The sequence below is a fragment of the Sminthopsis crassicaudata genome, chromosome 1 (assembly GCF_048593235.1).
Source record: "Sminthopsis crassicaudata isolate SCR6 chromosome 1, ASM4859323v1, whole genome shotgun sequence".
Lineage (NCBI taxonomy): Eukaryota > Metazoa > Chordata > Mammalia > Dasyuromorphia > Dasyuridae > Sminthopsis > Sminthopsis crassicaudata.
In genome coordinates, this window is record NC_133617.1 from 293,326,535 (window position 1) to 293,342,676 (window position 16,142).

The window sequence follows — 16,142 nt, forward strand, 5'->3', positions numbered from 1 at the left end:
TATTGCCCAGATTAAATGAAATGGAAAAATACTTAGAAAAATGTAAATTGGCTAGATTAGTAAAAGAAGAAATGGAATATCTAAATAGACCTATTTAAAAAAAAATAAATTGAACAGTACATAAATAAGCTTTTTAAGAGGAAAGCATCAGGACTAGCTGGATTTATAAGTGAATTTTATTAAACATTTAAAGGTCAACCAATTACAATATTAAATAAGTTATTTGGAATAATAGGTTTAAAAAGAGGTTTACATTAAACTTTTTTTAAAAAATCACATTGATATCTAAACCAGGAAGAGTTAAAACAGAAAAGAAAATTATATACTAATTTCATTAATGAATATGAATGCAAAAATCTTAAACAAAATATAATATACAAATTATACATTATGGTCAAGTGGGATTTATATCAGGAATACAAGAATATTTTAATATAAGGAAAACTATTAACATAATTGATTACAATTCTAAAAGTAAAAATAAATTATGAATACATTAATTAATACAGAAAAAGCTTTTTAATAAAGTTCAGCTCCTCCTTCACAATTATTTCTATGGCTTCAAGAGGCTAGCCTGAAAGCATTATCTGGTGGTTTGGAAGCACTGCTTTTGGGCTCTTGGGCTGAGCATCCTGTCTTTATCATGGTCTAAGGGAGAGAGTGGTTAGACTTGCCTGTTACTGCCTTCTGTCATTTCTGGGTCTTTCTATTTCCTATTCTTCTTGATCAGACATAAACCATGTCAAGTCTTGTCATGTCATCCTTTACAATATCATATACACACATATACATGTCTATATACCACATGTATAATATGTGCATGCATATACTTCACTTTATCCATATATCATATATACACACAAATATATATTCATCTATATCATGGTACATATACATACACATATTATATACATACATATATATCTATATCTATATCTATATCTATCTATCTATATGTATGCCTCACTTTAATGGGATACAATTTACCTTCTAATTGAATCATATATATGAATTTCAAATGCATATTCATATTGTTTATATTTTATATATTTATGTGTAGATATAAATACATAGTTGAATTACTCAGTTTTGTGACTTTTTTGGAGGAAGTGGGTTTCTCTATTATTTTGTGCTTTTCTCATAATATACCCTTGATTTATAGAAGTGCTTAATCTGCTTAATTTAGGATTGAGGGCAGTGTTAAAAGATCCTCCTTCCTATAAAATGTTGCACATATTATCTGGAAGAATTTGTTTAAGACATTGCTTTTGGGATGGGCAAAATGGTCACAGTATAACGACTTTTCTGCGTGGTAGTCACTGATGCAGAAAACTTTGCTAGCTGAAATATACTTGATAAGTGGACAATTTTATCAAAAAAACTATTGAGCATACAAACTTTCAGGAAAATTTCTAGCTTAGTAAAAATATGCGACCCACTAAAAACAACCTATGTAAATTGAAAACATAATTTTAAATGAAAAAAATGATATATTTTGTTTTTATATTACCTTTATTTTTAAATATTTATGTTTATATTTATATTCCTTCCCCTTCCTTATTCTGTGAGCTACCACTTATGACAAAAAAGAAAAAAAGAAAAGGAAGTAAGTCAGAGAAATTCACCAGTAATTGATTGGATATATGCTATATTACACACTCATAGTTTTTTACCTTTTCAAAGAAGAGAAAGAGGTATATTTTCTTCTCTCTTTTCTGAGGACAAGCTTGGTCATTCTAATCACACAATATTAAATTACCACTAAAAAGAGTTTTGATGGTTACTGATTGAGGTTTCAAATGCTATCTCTATTTCAAAAATTTTCTTCTTTATTGCTTTTTATTCAAGAAGAAGAGCAAGATATACTTTGAAACTTACTTTTTAGAAATCAAGATTTGAATTTTTCAAACCTAAAAATATTGGAATAGGTTTTGAAAAAAAACAACTCAGTAGAGTCTCAAATCATTTCATAGAATACACACATACATATATCTATAGATAGATAGATAGATAGATAGATAGATAGATAGATAGATAGATAGATAGGCAACTTTATTTTGGTAGATCTGGCACACTACTATTTAAATTTTTTAATGCTGATTTTTGTTGGAATTCTACTGAAGAGTGAAAAATAGTAAATTAAAGATTATACATCAAATCAAATACATAAAAGGTGAATAAATTTTATTCATTTTATGCTAAGCAAAAATAGTTTACAAAATTCCCTTGCCATCACTAATTTATAGTACTTTGAAATGAATTATTAAATGAAACATCTTTTCTTTGGTATATATGTAAATATGTATATGTATATCTATCTATATCTATATCTATGTATATACTTTTTTTTGGTTAAGTTGCTAATCATAATCTGGAATATTTAAAATCTCCTATAGGATTTGTGGCATAATAAAAAAATTGACTAGACTCTAAATCAGAAATGGGTTCTAATGCTAGATCTGTCAGGTAACTAGTTTGTGATTTTTGCTAAGCCACTTAATTTTTCTGCATCTCAGTTTCCTAATAATGCCACTTCCAATTCTAAAATTCTATGGTTTTATGATTCAGTCTTTAAAAACATTAAGGTGTGACTTCTTTCTTGGTAAAGAGGTAGTAGACTATATCAGGGGAGAATATTATTATCAGTTATGGTCACTTGTATCTGGTGTTTTTACTTAACTATTTTACTATTAGGGAAGATTCAACTTGGGGGCAGAGAAAGGAAGTAGTTCTAGAAATAACTGCAATGTAAAAAGGCATAAGATTTTTTTTTTTTAAAGAGAATAAGATATGAAATTCAATGTTGTATAGAACAACTGTAATTTTAAATTATGATTCATAGAGGAACTAATAATTCTAGATTGTTATAATACTTAATAAAATTAACAAAAATATTCTAATTGGCATTTTCCTTCTTTTAAAGATCAACTTGACCATTTCTAGGTCAGAAGTGCAATTTTCTTCTGAAAGTTTTACTAACTTCAATGGAAAAAGTAAGAACATCTTTAATACAAGTTATTACAACTTTTCACAAATAAAATTTAGAAGAAAAATTTTAAATATGTATTAAGACATGAAAAAATCAAAAGATCTGAAATAAGAAACTTTTTTAAATAATTTTCTTATAACAGTGAAAAACTAGTATTTTAAGAATATGTATTCTGACCCAGCATGTTCCCTTATGGAACTGACTTTGTCAAAACCATTTAAATAATGGTTTTGAAAATTTCAGATCATTCAGACAAAAAAAGATAACAATTTAGAGATTGTTGCATTCAGGAAGATTACAACTTATATGTATTACTCTCAGCCTTTGCTCTTTGATTTTTGCTTTTGGAAGCTCTCCCTCAAGCTGCTTTTATTCTTTAATTCATTAATTTTTTCTTGAAGATCTAGTCCAAATTTTCTTTGATTTCCTAAAATTATTTAATGCTCCTCCTTCATTATTTGCAATGTTTTTGTATCACATTTGGATAATGGATGAAATATTCTCCTTTTTCATGTCTAACATTTCATCTCTGCTTGAAAGAAAAGATGGTGTTGTTATCGTTGAATCAAGAGAGGAAAATAAAGGTGAAACTCTTTCCATAATATGGACCAATTCATTTTCTTCTTTTTGCTTTAATATTTCATTCTACTGAGAATCTATAATTACTGAAGGAGGTAGTCCTTCTCCAACTCCAATGTAACAGCAACAAGTGATCCAACATCACCTGTGGCAAACTGGTACTTCTATGATCTTCCTTACCCACATATGCACTATATATATGTGTGTGTGTGTGTGTGTGTATTCTTGTCTCTTCCTGAAAAATCATTAGAATCTGGAGAATCATTTCTACAACTTTCTTGGTTGGCTCAGAAATACTGCTCCTATGATGCAACAGAATCTCCTCTTGCTGAAAGAGCTCTTGTTTGGTGTATTCTTTGAGCCTTTTAAAGAAAGTATGCAGAACTTGTGCTGTACTAGGAGGGTGTTCTACTCTGATAACATTATATTTATCCATTATGATATTGCAGCATTCATTTATTCCTTTCTGTTACTATATGTTTATTAGTGTGTTCTTCAAGAATTTTAACATGTGGCTTCAATAGCTTTAGTAAATCAAGAACTTCAGAAAATGTAAAATTAGAATGTCTAGCCTTTCCAACGATTGTAATTTCTGAATTAAGTAGTCAGTTTTTGAAACTACCATCCAATCTTTTGCTATGCTTACTCATTTCCCACTATTCCTTTTTATTGCTACTTCTTTCACCTCCATTAATTCCACTAAAATTTTAGAACTTTTTTTCTTCCAAATAAATTTTATTATTTTGTCTGGCTCTATAAAGTGCCTTCAGGATAGTTTGATTGTTATAGAAATAAATCTGTAAATTATTCCAGAGGTTATCATTTAAAATTAAATTTTTGTGGTTTAACTATGAACTTAACAATGAATTTACCTCCAATTATTTAAGACATACTTGGGAATATAATTCTTATAGTAACAAAAAAGATATGACTTATACACATTTAGGATGAAATAGGATGAAAATAGATTACTTCTCAAATTCATTTGCATTTTCATTACCATGAGAATAAGTAGGCTACCCAATTCCAAATGAAGCAGAGACATACATATTGAAGGTTAAAAAAAAAAACTGTCAAAGTGTGCTAAAAAGGAAAAGAAGATGAGAGAAGATCAAGACTAAGCTTCCTTATGTCTTTCCCATTACTTCTGATGTAGTCAGGTCAAATATAAATTTCCTACCCCCCCAAATCTCTATCATTTGCTCCTTAGTACTCCGTGAGAGCTGGAAGCAATACCCCACACCTTCTAGGTTTCCAGTTTTATGCTAATTCTGAGAAACAGTGGAGTGTGTTGCTTCATTGTACATGACAAGTCAGTTTGATTGAAAGAGTTCAGCCTTGTTAGTGACAGAAAGCTAACTGCTCAAAATAATCTTATAACTCATTGATTTATTTTATAAGATATTGTTCTCATTGGAGTTGAATGGGGTTGGAATAGGTTATTATTTCCATTCTCATTCCAAGTAGTCATAAAGTAAAGAAATCTTAGTTGATAATTAAATGGCTAAGTTGGAAGGCTCTCTGTAGCAGCAGTGGAACAGTAGGAAAATAGAAATGATACTGAAATGGAGCCACAAGACCTGGGTTTGAATCTAAGTTACTCTTTTTGAAACTGGACAAATCACTTAGTGGGCTTTAGTTTCTTCATTATAAAATCAGGAGCTTGGACTTGACGCTCTCATTAGTATTTACAAACTATCTTGGTTCCTATGATTTTTTGAAAGGACATTGCATTTAAAAATATTTTAGTTACCTTATTATTATTACTCTATATTATTCCTTGAGATGGCAAGAAATATAATGCCCATCTTACTTATCAAGTCAGGTGAAGCATATTTCTGCATTAACTATGTTCCAAATAAAAGATCAAGAAAAATAAAGGGAAAAGACTTCAATATGCATACTGACACTATCTGTGCTTTATTTGGAGGTGGGTAGTACTTTATATAGTGAGTCTTTTGGAGTTGTGGTGGATCCTTTTATTGATCAGTTACTAAGTTTTTCATAGTTGATTATCTTTACAATATTGTCATTCATGTGTGCATTTTCTTTTGGCTATGATCCCTTCACTTTGCATTAGTTCATCTATATTTTGCCAGGTTTTTCTGAAAACATTCCATTCATAATTCCTTACAGCACAATAGTATTCCATCACATTGTTATTCCATAACTTGTTTAGCTCTATTTCCAGTTAATAAATGGCTAAGGGATGTGAACAGGCAGTATTCAAAGTAAGAAAACAAAGCTATCAATAGTCACATAAAAAAGATCTCAAATCACCAATAATTAGAAAATGAGATACTTTTGAAATACCATCTTATGCCCATGAGATTGGCTAAGATGACAGAAAAAAGTGACCAATGCTAAAGAAGAATTTTTTTACCCATTTAAAAATTTAATTCCTAGAATATGAGAAAACAATGATTTAGCAATGATCTTAGTGGCCATCTATCATAGGCAGTCCTATTAATATCACCACCATTATGTTCCTCCCAATTATAGTCATTCAAAGAAAAGTCATCTCCAGTCTTTGACCCACATCACAATCATTGACAGTGTTAATCATAACACAAGAACCCTCTCTGCTTAGCCTTACTTCCTAATCAATTAGTACTTTTAACATATTAAAGATACTACTCAGGTGTTTCATTTTGGGGAAAGAAAAAAGCCTTTTCAGTGGTACATAATACATATAGTAAATACTGAATGACTCTGGAGATCTCTTCAATGAGGTTATTTTTGGTCTCATCACATTCAGGCTTGACACATTCACACTCATCACAGCTATCACTATCATTCTTCATTTTGAGACTTTCTAGTAGTCCTTTCTTCATTTATTGGAGATGGCCTTTTGAATGTACTTTTCTTTCTTTAGGCTTGACTAGATCACTGTATTAACTATTGTGTAAGTACTTGTAGCATTATAATTTTTTCATTGTGGAGAGAATCACTAGGAACATAGGAATACTATTTATAGGGAAAATAAGTTCATTAATGTGCTATTGGGAGAGCTTTGAATTATTCCAATCATTTTGGAGAACAATTTTGAATTCTGCTTAAAGGGCTATAAAGTTTCATACCCTTTGACTTACAGTGGTCCTCAAACTTTTTAAATAGGGGGCAGTTCACTTTCCCTCAGACTATTGGAGGGCCAGACTATAGTAAAAACAAAAACTCACACTCTGTCTCCGCCCCTCAGCCTATTTGCCATAACCTGGCGGGCTGAATAAACGTTCTCAGTGGGCTGCATTTGGCCCGCATGAGCCATAGTTTGAGAACCCCTGGTAGAAATTACAGTATGAGGTTCATACCCTAAGGAGATAAAATAAAAAGAAAAAGGAGACATATAAAAGGAAACTTACATAAAGATATTTATAGCTGTTCTTTTTTGTGGTGGTAAAAAATTGCTCATCAACTGGGGAATGGCTTAACAAAGACCCTGAAAAAGGAGATTTGATGCTTCAACTTAATATGTGAGTCTATCCAAAATCACTTTGCTACTCTGAACCTTGCATTATATAAAATATGGATAATAATATTTTATTATTTAATTCACAGGGTTGTTTTGAGGATTATATGTAAAAAAAAGTATGCCCAGAACTTTGTAAATCTTCAAATAGCATATAGATCTTAACTATTTGAATTGTCATCCATCGTCAATCAAACAGGAGAATTTCCATTGATTCACTGGCTTATTGAATATGGGTTCTAATATTCTTCCCATCACTGGCTATAGTGGAACAAATATATAGGCCATCTGAGCACTCTTCTGAACATTAGAAAATATGGAATAAGTCTTGTACTAGCATCCAGGTGACATTTTAAGCATGCACCATTAAAGCCAGTCTGCCTTCACTATGTTTATTGCTCCAGCTGGAGGAGCCCCAATATGCTTAATAGCTACAGTTGAGCTTCACTGGTTGAAGATTCCCTTGTGGAATGATCCTAATTGGGGACAGCTTAATTGAAGCTACTTGGAACACTTCCCAAAGCAGTGTATTGTCAGAATTCTATAGAATCTAAGAATGGAAGGGATTTTAGAGGCCACCTATTCCTGACAAAGAAACCCTTATATAGCATTGCCCACAATTAGTCAGAGAGTCTTTGCTTGAAGAATTTTGTTGGAGACTAGGCGCTACTTTCCAAAACAGCCTATTCTACTTTTGGGGAAGTTTAATTTTTATTAGCCTCTTGTCTAGATGTCATTAACACTTTTTTTCTTAAGAAAAAAAAACACAGTGCATCTGACAATGAGCAAACACAATAACATTATGTGAGCACATGCATATACATACAGACCTTAAGTTAATTATAGTTTAATGATAGAAAATTGTTCATTAAATTATATATTTAGTCAGATCAGTGCCTAATCCCTATTTTTTATTGTAAAATCAGATTGCCAATTTGCTAGATCAAAGATCAATATGAAAGGAAAAATTAAAATAAAGAATATAAATGAGAAAAAGCTATGATATAAATTTGAAGCAATTCTAACTTGACTTTAAATTATTTATCTAAAATGAGAAATGGACAGAGGAAAGGATATTGAAATGCATAATTATAATTTTAACTGATTAGCTCAATTATCTTAAAACAGATACCCTAAAACCCAATGCAGTTAACAAATACTTTGTCTGTTGTTAAGGTGAGTGATATGATTGCCGCAGGTTCAATAATCACCAGAAAAAGGATCTCCAAAAATAAATCAAGGGACTATAAATAGCTATTTTTCTGTATACCTAATTTCCCATTTATACATATTTTTCAGAAGAAAAATTCATATGTGGATTGATAAAATGCTTGAAGAGCATATCAAAAGGGAATAGGGAGGTTTTTGAAAGCAATATTTCACAGAAGAAATATCTTTATAATTGACTGAAAGAGAATGATTTCTATGTGTACTTATTGTCTGTCTACTAGGGAAAACAAAAACAAAAACTTTTGACTCAGTAGAGGAAAACTTTGCCTTAAAAGATCTTCATTATAATCTCCCAGACATATGTCAAAATCATGTCAAAAGAGATGGAATATTATGAATAACTTTAATGATTTTTGTTAATATTAGATGATTTATAACAATGAGAAATATTTAGTAAAAAGTGATTGAGGGAGTCAATAACTTATAGAATGCATATACAGGACATACATTTAAGACAAGTATTGTACAAGTCAAATAATTTGGGTCCTTAGTTGAATTGAAATAGAGGAGCATGATTTGCCTTTGTGAGATAGCAGAGATTCTTTAATGACTCATAAAACAAGCTACTTCCTGAAACAAAGATTCATTGTTTTATTGCTGCTACCCCTATTACTACCACCAACTAATATTTATAGAATACTTTAAGATTTATAAAATGCTTTATATATGTTAACTCATTTAGTAGAGGCTTTAGTACTCATAAAGTAGAGGCTATTATTGTTTCTATTTTACAGATAAGGAAACTGAGATAGAGGATTAATGACTTTCTTAGGGTCACATAACTAGGAAGTATCTCTATCAACATAGCATATAAAAGAATTGTATTGAAAGAATATTATAGATATGATTCTTGTTTAGGTATAATTGAATAGTTTCTTTCAAAGTTGATTTCTATAATTTTGTGTAAGTGTATTTGAAAAGTTCTTTTTAAATAGTGAAGTTCTTCAGATATTCTTGGAGAATGAAGTTGAAATCTAATTTGTGAATATGTTCTATCACTTTAAAATTTGGGACTAACAGGGTTTATTACCTTATCTTTTGAAGTCCAGCTTAATTTATTAATAAAGAGAAGATTTGAACATTAAATCTGATCCAGTTAAATTAATGTTGCACACAATAATTTGGCATTTATAGAAATGAGGGGAAAGTCATGAAATAGAAATCAAGAATAATTGAAAAAGAAGTAGGTGGTATAATTGTATTGCTCTAATATGGTTAACAACAACAATATTAGGCTTCTGAATAAAATCTTTTAGAGGTGAACTCCATTGCCTTTCATAAGTATTTAAATAATGATCATCTATGACTGCTACATACTAGAGACTTAACAAATGCTTGTTGATTAACTTTTAAAAATCATTATCAAGAGAGATGATGATGTACCATTAGAACAATTATTTTAGGCAATAATAGTGTTTCCATAATTGTCCAAAATATCTACCACCTTGGAATTGAGTATTGAGGAACCTTCTGAGTGAATCAACAATTACTTTTGTCTTCTACACTTTGACTAGAACTGTATTATACATAGAAAAGTGATAAGGCTCTTGAAAAGGCAATGGAGATAAAAAGAATTGATGTGACTGGTTGATAGCTTAAATAAAAAGGGAAGAAAAAGAGGGATGAATCATAGGAAAGTGAGGAGACTTCCATTCTGATCAAGGAGGTGAAAACTTAAAATAAAAGGCTAGAGAAAACAGTGACTTATCATATACTTTAGAGAATACCAAGTATAAGAAAAAGAATAGCAGAATAATAATAATAATAATATATAATATAATAATTATATTATAATATAATAATAATAATAATAATAATAAGTCTTCAGAAATTCCTGAAGAAGTATCTGGGACTACGTCAAGAATAATGCCCTCAGGGGCAGCTAGGTGGCGCAGTGGATAGAGCACCAGCCTTGAATTCAGGAGGACCCAAGTTCAAATCTGGTCTCAGACACTTAACACATTGTAGCTGTGTGACCCTGGGCAAGTCACTTAACCCCAGCCTATTTAAAAAAAAAAAAAAACTGGTTAAAAAAAAAAGAATAATCCCCTCATTTCTCTTTGCCAGGGTTCATTAAACTTTCTTATATTCTGATCCCTTTGGAAATCTGGTGAAATTTATGAATCTCCTTTCAGAATAATGTTATTAAATATATAAAATAAAAATAAAGCACATAAGATTATAAAGACAAGCGATTATATTGAAATGTAGTTAGCATCACACACACATATATATATGTATATATGTGTGACCCAATCATTCATGCCCATCCTGTGCAATTCTATTCAATATTCTATAAATTTATCACATCACGTCTACTCAATGTATTGGATAGTCTTCATTCTCTCCACAATATATAGATAACAATCCTGCTTTTCATTAGACTAGACCATTTTTTTCCTGCTGTACATGTCTTTGATGGCATCCTTCATCCCACTCCTCAACATCTTGATTTATATTGTGTTGCAGCCTAATCAAACCCACAAACTTAACTATTTCATCTATACAACTGCTAGAAGTCTCTCCTCATTAAAATTAGAGATGTTATATTTCTGATTTGCCTTGCTTATGAGATAACCTCCAAAAGGGAGATAAAGGATTAAGAAAAACTGATACTCTGTACTTGAACTAAGTACTTGTACTAAGAAGACATGACTGATAGTTCAGAAGTGATGATTCCTTTAGATAAAGAATAAGTATAACATTGTGTAGTTCAAGACAGCCTATGGATAGAATTTTTGACATGCTGACTTTAGATTTGGATATATATATACACATATCCATATCCATATATATATATATATATATATATATATATATATATATTTAGAGTGATCTTGGGATGAAATCATAGGCACTATTAATATTAGATGGAATGGTCCACATGTGGAATGAAAGTATAATATTTTCAGCAGGGATAGTTGTGCCTAGAGTCATGAAGACTCCTCTTCTTGAGTTCAAAATTTGTTCTCAGACACTTACTAACTGTTGACTCTGTTTGCCTCAGTTTCCTCGAATGTAAAATGGGTTGGAGAAGAAAATGGCAAACCACTCCATTATCTTTGCCAAGAAAACTCTAAATGAGTTCATGAATAATTGAAATCAACTGAAAATATAATAAAGAAACAGAGATGTGATATGAAGGACAATGGAATAGCACTGTATGTCAAGAAGCTAGATAACTCTGTAGAAATCCATGAACCTGAGGTGGGGGAGACACTGAATAATGCTAAAGATAAAATAAATGTTGCCCAAGTGTAGTATAGACAATCCAATCAGATGGAAAAAAACAGATGGTGAATGAATTCTTGATGCAAATAAAAAAAATGAGAGAAACAAAATGGGGTGCTGATGAACAGCTCTATTTCATCTGTGCAACTGCTATAAGACTCCTCTCACTAAAAATGGAGATATGTTGTATTTTTGACATGCCTTGCTGATGAGTTCACTTCCAGAAGGGAGATAAAGGCTTTAAAAAAGCTCGGTATCTAAATGTCAATAAGAAGACATAACTGACAAATCCTTTCAGAAAAAAAAGGGAACATAGCATTGTGGAGTTCAAGATAGCCCACAGAATTTTTGGCAGAGTTATACATGTATTAAAAAAAAAAAAAAGCAGATTTCAAAAGTGTCAGAGACAAGATATATTTGATCCCATAACTTATAAGCATAAAAAGAAAAATGATAAAGGGCTTCTAAAAGAAAATTCTACATAAGATAAATCTACATAAATCATCAAGATTTTTATATATTACAAAACTAAATCAACATGGAAGGACAAATAATTAAGATTTTCAAGAGTAATAATAAAAATGTGGAAAGGAAAGGGATATCTAAGTATAAGGTCTCAAACTATACTATAAAGTAGTACTAATAAAAAGGATTTGGTAATCATTAAAAAATTGTTGAGTAGTGGAATAGGGTAGGTTTATGAAATATAAAAGAAATACACAAAGTAGAATAACATTTGATAAACCTGGGATAATGTTCGATAAATATTGAAAAAAACAACTCAGTTTTTGACAAATATTGCTGGGAAAGCTGTATATCAGCCTGGAATTAATTTATGTTCATACCACATACTAAAATAACTTGATGAGGTAGCTAGGGTCAGGAAGGCCTGAGTTCAAATGAGGCATCAAACACTTACTAGATGTGTGACCTTGGGCATTTCACCATTCCTGTCTATCTTAGTTCCCTCATTTGTAATATAAGGATATTAATAGCACTTACCTCCCAGGAATGTTCTGAAGCTAAAATGAGATAATATTTGTAAATTGTTTGCAGTCCTTAAAGTGATATGTGAATGCTATTTTAATTTTAAAGATAAATTATATGGCCTAGATATGAATGGTCATATCATTGTCAGAACTTCAGCAGAACTTCAGGGAGGGTCCAAAACATAAAAACAAACTAGCAGATCAAGAAGTATCAAGAAAGTAATTATATTTATGAATGATCATTTTTTCTTTATTTCTTTTTTATCTTTGGTTCTCTGATGCACACCTTATTTACTCTTTTTCCCACTTTCATACTCCCCACCACTCCCAAGCAAGCTACATTTAAGAAAAGATATATTTATACATATATGGATATATAGTTATACACATATTCACACCCATACTCATATCCTCTGTTCAAAAAAATGAGAATACTAGTGGGGTCCTAGAATCCTAGGACCATAGAGCCAGAACTAGAAGGAAGGGAGGAATTCCTCTATTCTTATGTTCTTATTTTATAAATAATGACACTCAGACCCAAAGAGTTATTTGCCCAAGGTGACAAATTTTGCTCCATAACTTGTCCTGCTAATTATATAACCTCCCCCCACTTTAGGATTCCTTCCTTATCTTCTTCCCTACCCTTTGCTTTCCTGTCTGCCTATCCCTCTTCCATTATTTCTTTGTAGATTTTGGAGGGTGATATACCTGATCTAATACCTCTATGTCTAGTCTTCCTCTGCACCTCATTTGTATAACATGATCGCTTTTTTACCTTAACTCTGGCAGTCTTTCTTTTGAGCTACTGTATTATTGATGTAAATCTTACATATATATTTATATATATATATATATATATATATATATATATATATATATATATATATACATATCTATCAAAATATAAATGATTTGTCGATGTTTATTCATATTAAGTTTCTTAAAACTGACCTTTCATATTGGCTCTTAGATGTTAAATTTTTCTGTTAAATTCAGATTTTGTTAATAGAAAGTCCTGAAAATCTGCATGTTAGTTGAATGTCCATTTTTTATCATTCAGAATTATAGATAATTTTTCTGGATATGATGTTGTTGGCAACAGGCCTAGTTTTTTTTTTTTTTTTGATTGCCAGTAGATATGATTCTAGGACCAGCTTTCTTTTATTGTAACTGCTAAAAAGTCTTGTATAATTCTAAGCATAGCTCCAGCATATTTGAATTGTTGCTTTTTTGTTTCTTACAAAATTTTTTCTTTGATCTGGGGATTTACAAATTTGGCAATAATATTTTTATGTGTTTTTCACATAGAATCTCTTTGAGTTGGTAATTGGTAGATTTTTTTTTTATTTCTACTTTCCCCTCATGTTCTATCACTTCAGGACAATTTTCTTGGATTAATTCCTGCATTATTGTGTCAAGGTTCTCTTTTTGGTCAGAATTTTCTGGCAGTCCAATTATTATATTTTCTCTTTTTGATCTGTTCTCCATATCTGTCATTTTTCTTTAAGATATTTCACATTTTGTTCTATTTTTTCATTCCTTATAACTTGCTTTGTTATTTCTTGGTCTCCAATAGCTTCACTCACTGGCTTTCCCCTTGCCCAAATCTAATTTTCAAAGCATTATTTTAATCTTTGAGACTCTATCTTTTTTTCTAATTGGTTAAGTTCTTTCCGTAACTTTCTTGTTTTTCTTGGATGATTTTTATTTCTTTATTTAGTTTTTCCTCAATGTCTTTCCCCCTGAGGCAATTGGGGTTAAGTGACTTTCCCAGTATCTGAGTCCAAATTTAGTTAGGTCTTCCTGATTTCAGGGCTGGTGTTTTATCCATTGCACCACTTAGCTGCTTCCTCGATGTCTTTCATGAATTCTTTTTGAATTCTTTTTTGAGTTCTATAAATTTTCTCTGGGCAGGGAGTCATTTCATGTTACTCTTTGGGATAGAAGCTTTTTTTTTTTTTTTTTTTTTTTTTTTGCTAGAGTGTCCTCCTCTGAAGATGAATTCTGATCTTTCCTATTCCCATAATATATTTTGATGCTGGGATTCTTCTTTGCCAATTCATTTTTTTTTTAAAAATAAGAGATATTAGTGTATGTACCTCAAATCGTGGGGTGGGGTAATGGTGCCTCAAGCTTCCCTTCAGCTCTCCCCTATGACCAGGAACCCCAAACCAAGAGCTCCACCATCTTGCAAGTGCAATTTGCCAACCTACTCTGCCATCTTCCCAGAATCTTCCCTAAATGTTCATATCATATATAAATTAGAGGATCAAGGAAGAGTTTATCTTTCTGCCTATGGATAATGGAAATATTCATAATTAAAAAACTAAGAGAGGATCACACAAAATAAAATTGACAATCTTATGTAAAGTTAGAATTTTTTTGCATCAATATTTCAAAATTAACAGAATAGTGGTAACTAGGAAAAATCATTTCATCAAGTTTCTTTTAAAAGTATCTCTTACTCAACATATGAATAGAATGGATATGTTTATAAGATTAAGAGTCATTCTTCAACAGATAAATAGTCCAGGGTTATGAATAGGCAGTTTTCAAAGGACTATTCCCTTTATGTGTTTTCCCTCACTAAAATGTAAAGTTCTTGAGAACAAGAGCTATTTTGCTTACTGGTATTTGTAAATTTAATGCTGAGGGCAGTGATTTACAGAGAATGAGTCCTCTCTTAGGGAATTGATGAACTCCTAAATGCAAAAGGATTTGGAACTGTCTTTTAAATAAGCAGTTACCTGTAGAAAATGTCTGAATCCAAAACATTGAGGCTGAATGACTAAGACTTTTCAGATTGGGGGGATTATGTGGGAGAAATTTTATTTTGGCAAAGTGTGTTATTTTCAGGGCTCTTGAAAATTAGTGGCAGCCAGATAGCACAGTGGATAGAGAAAGAAGATCCAGCTCCAGACAATTATTAGCTATATGAGCCTGGGCAAGTCTTAACTTCAATTTATCTTTCATCCTCAACTGTAAAATGGGAACAGTAACAGCAGAATAATAATAGCATCTACCTTGCATGGGATAATATTCATAAGGCACTTAGTAGAGTGGTTGACACATAGTAGGTACTAATTATAGAAATGCTCATTCCCACTTTACCCATTTCCTTCTCAAATCACATGTGGGCTGTTAACTACTATACATTTGACTAGAATAAGTGCTGACTGAGTCAGGTTACAAAGAGGTGCTAATTCTTGGTGGAAGTTTAACCTTGTTCCATTTTTCTGATGAATGTTTCTGGATGGCAGTTTGAGATCATTTAGCTAGTACTTGAAATTTATGGTAGTTAGATTAAGAGGCTAATGCATAGTTCATAAGTATCCTCTCATTATTAATCTATATGGCTAAATATTTGTAATTACACTTGTTCATTATGTCAATGATCAAAAAGTTATTCTTGTTTGTTGAACAACCAGCTATTCATTTACTTAAGCCTTTCCTTAAATTGGCAATTAGAAGGTCTTCCTATTGGATAACTTTTGCTCTGTTAGCTTTTACTTTCTAGCTTCTTTCAGCAAGTCTTTAAAATTGCTTTGGAATAAATTTAAATTAACTTAATTGAGTTAGTTTTTATTAAAGTTATAGAACTCTAGTTAATTAAGTCATGAACAATAAACTGCATGAGATCCTAGCAGGGGAAAAA

At 31.0% G+C, this 16,142-nt stretch overlaps 1 pseudogene; it reads right to left on the bottom strand.

Moving 5' to 3' along the window:
• Positions 1–3,079: 3,079 nt before the first annotated feature.
• On the bottom strand, positions 3,080–13,445 carry LOC141549773 (fibrinogen silencer-binding protein pseudogene; annotated as a pseudogene).
• Positions 13,446–16,142: the final 2,697 nt, after the last annotated feature.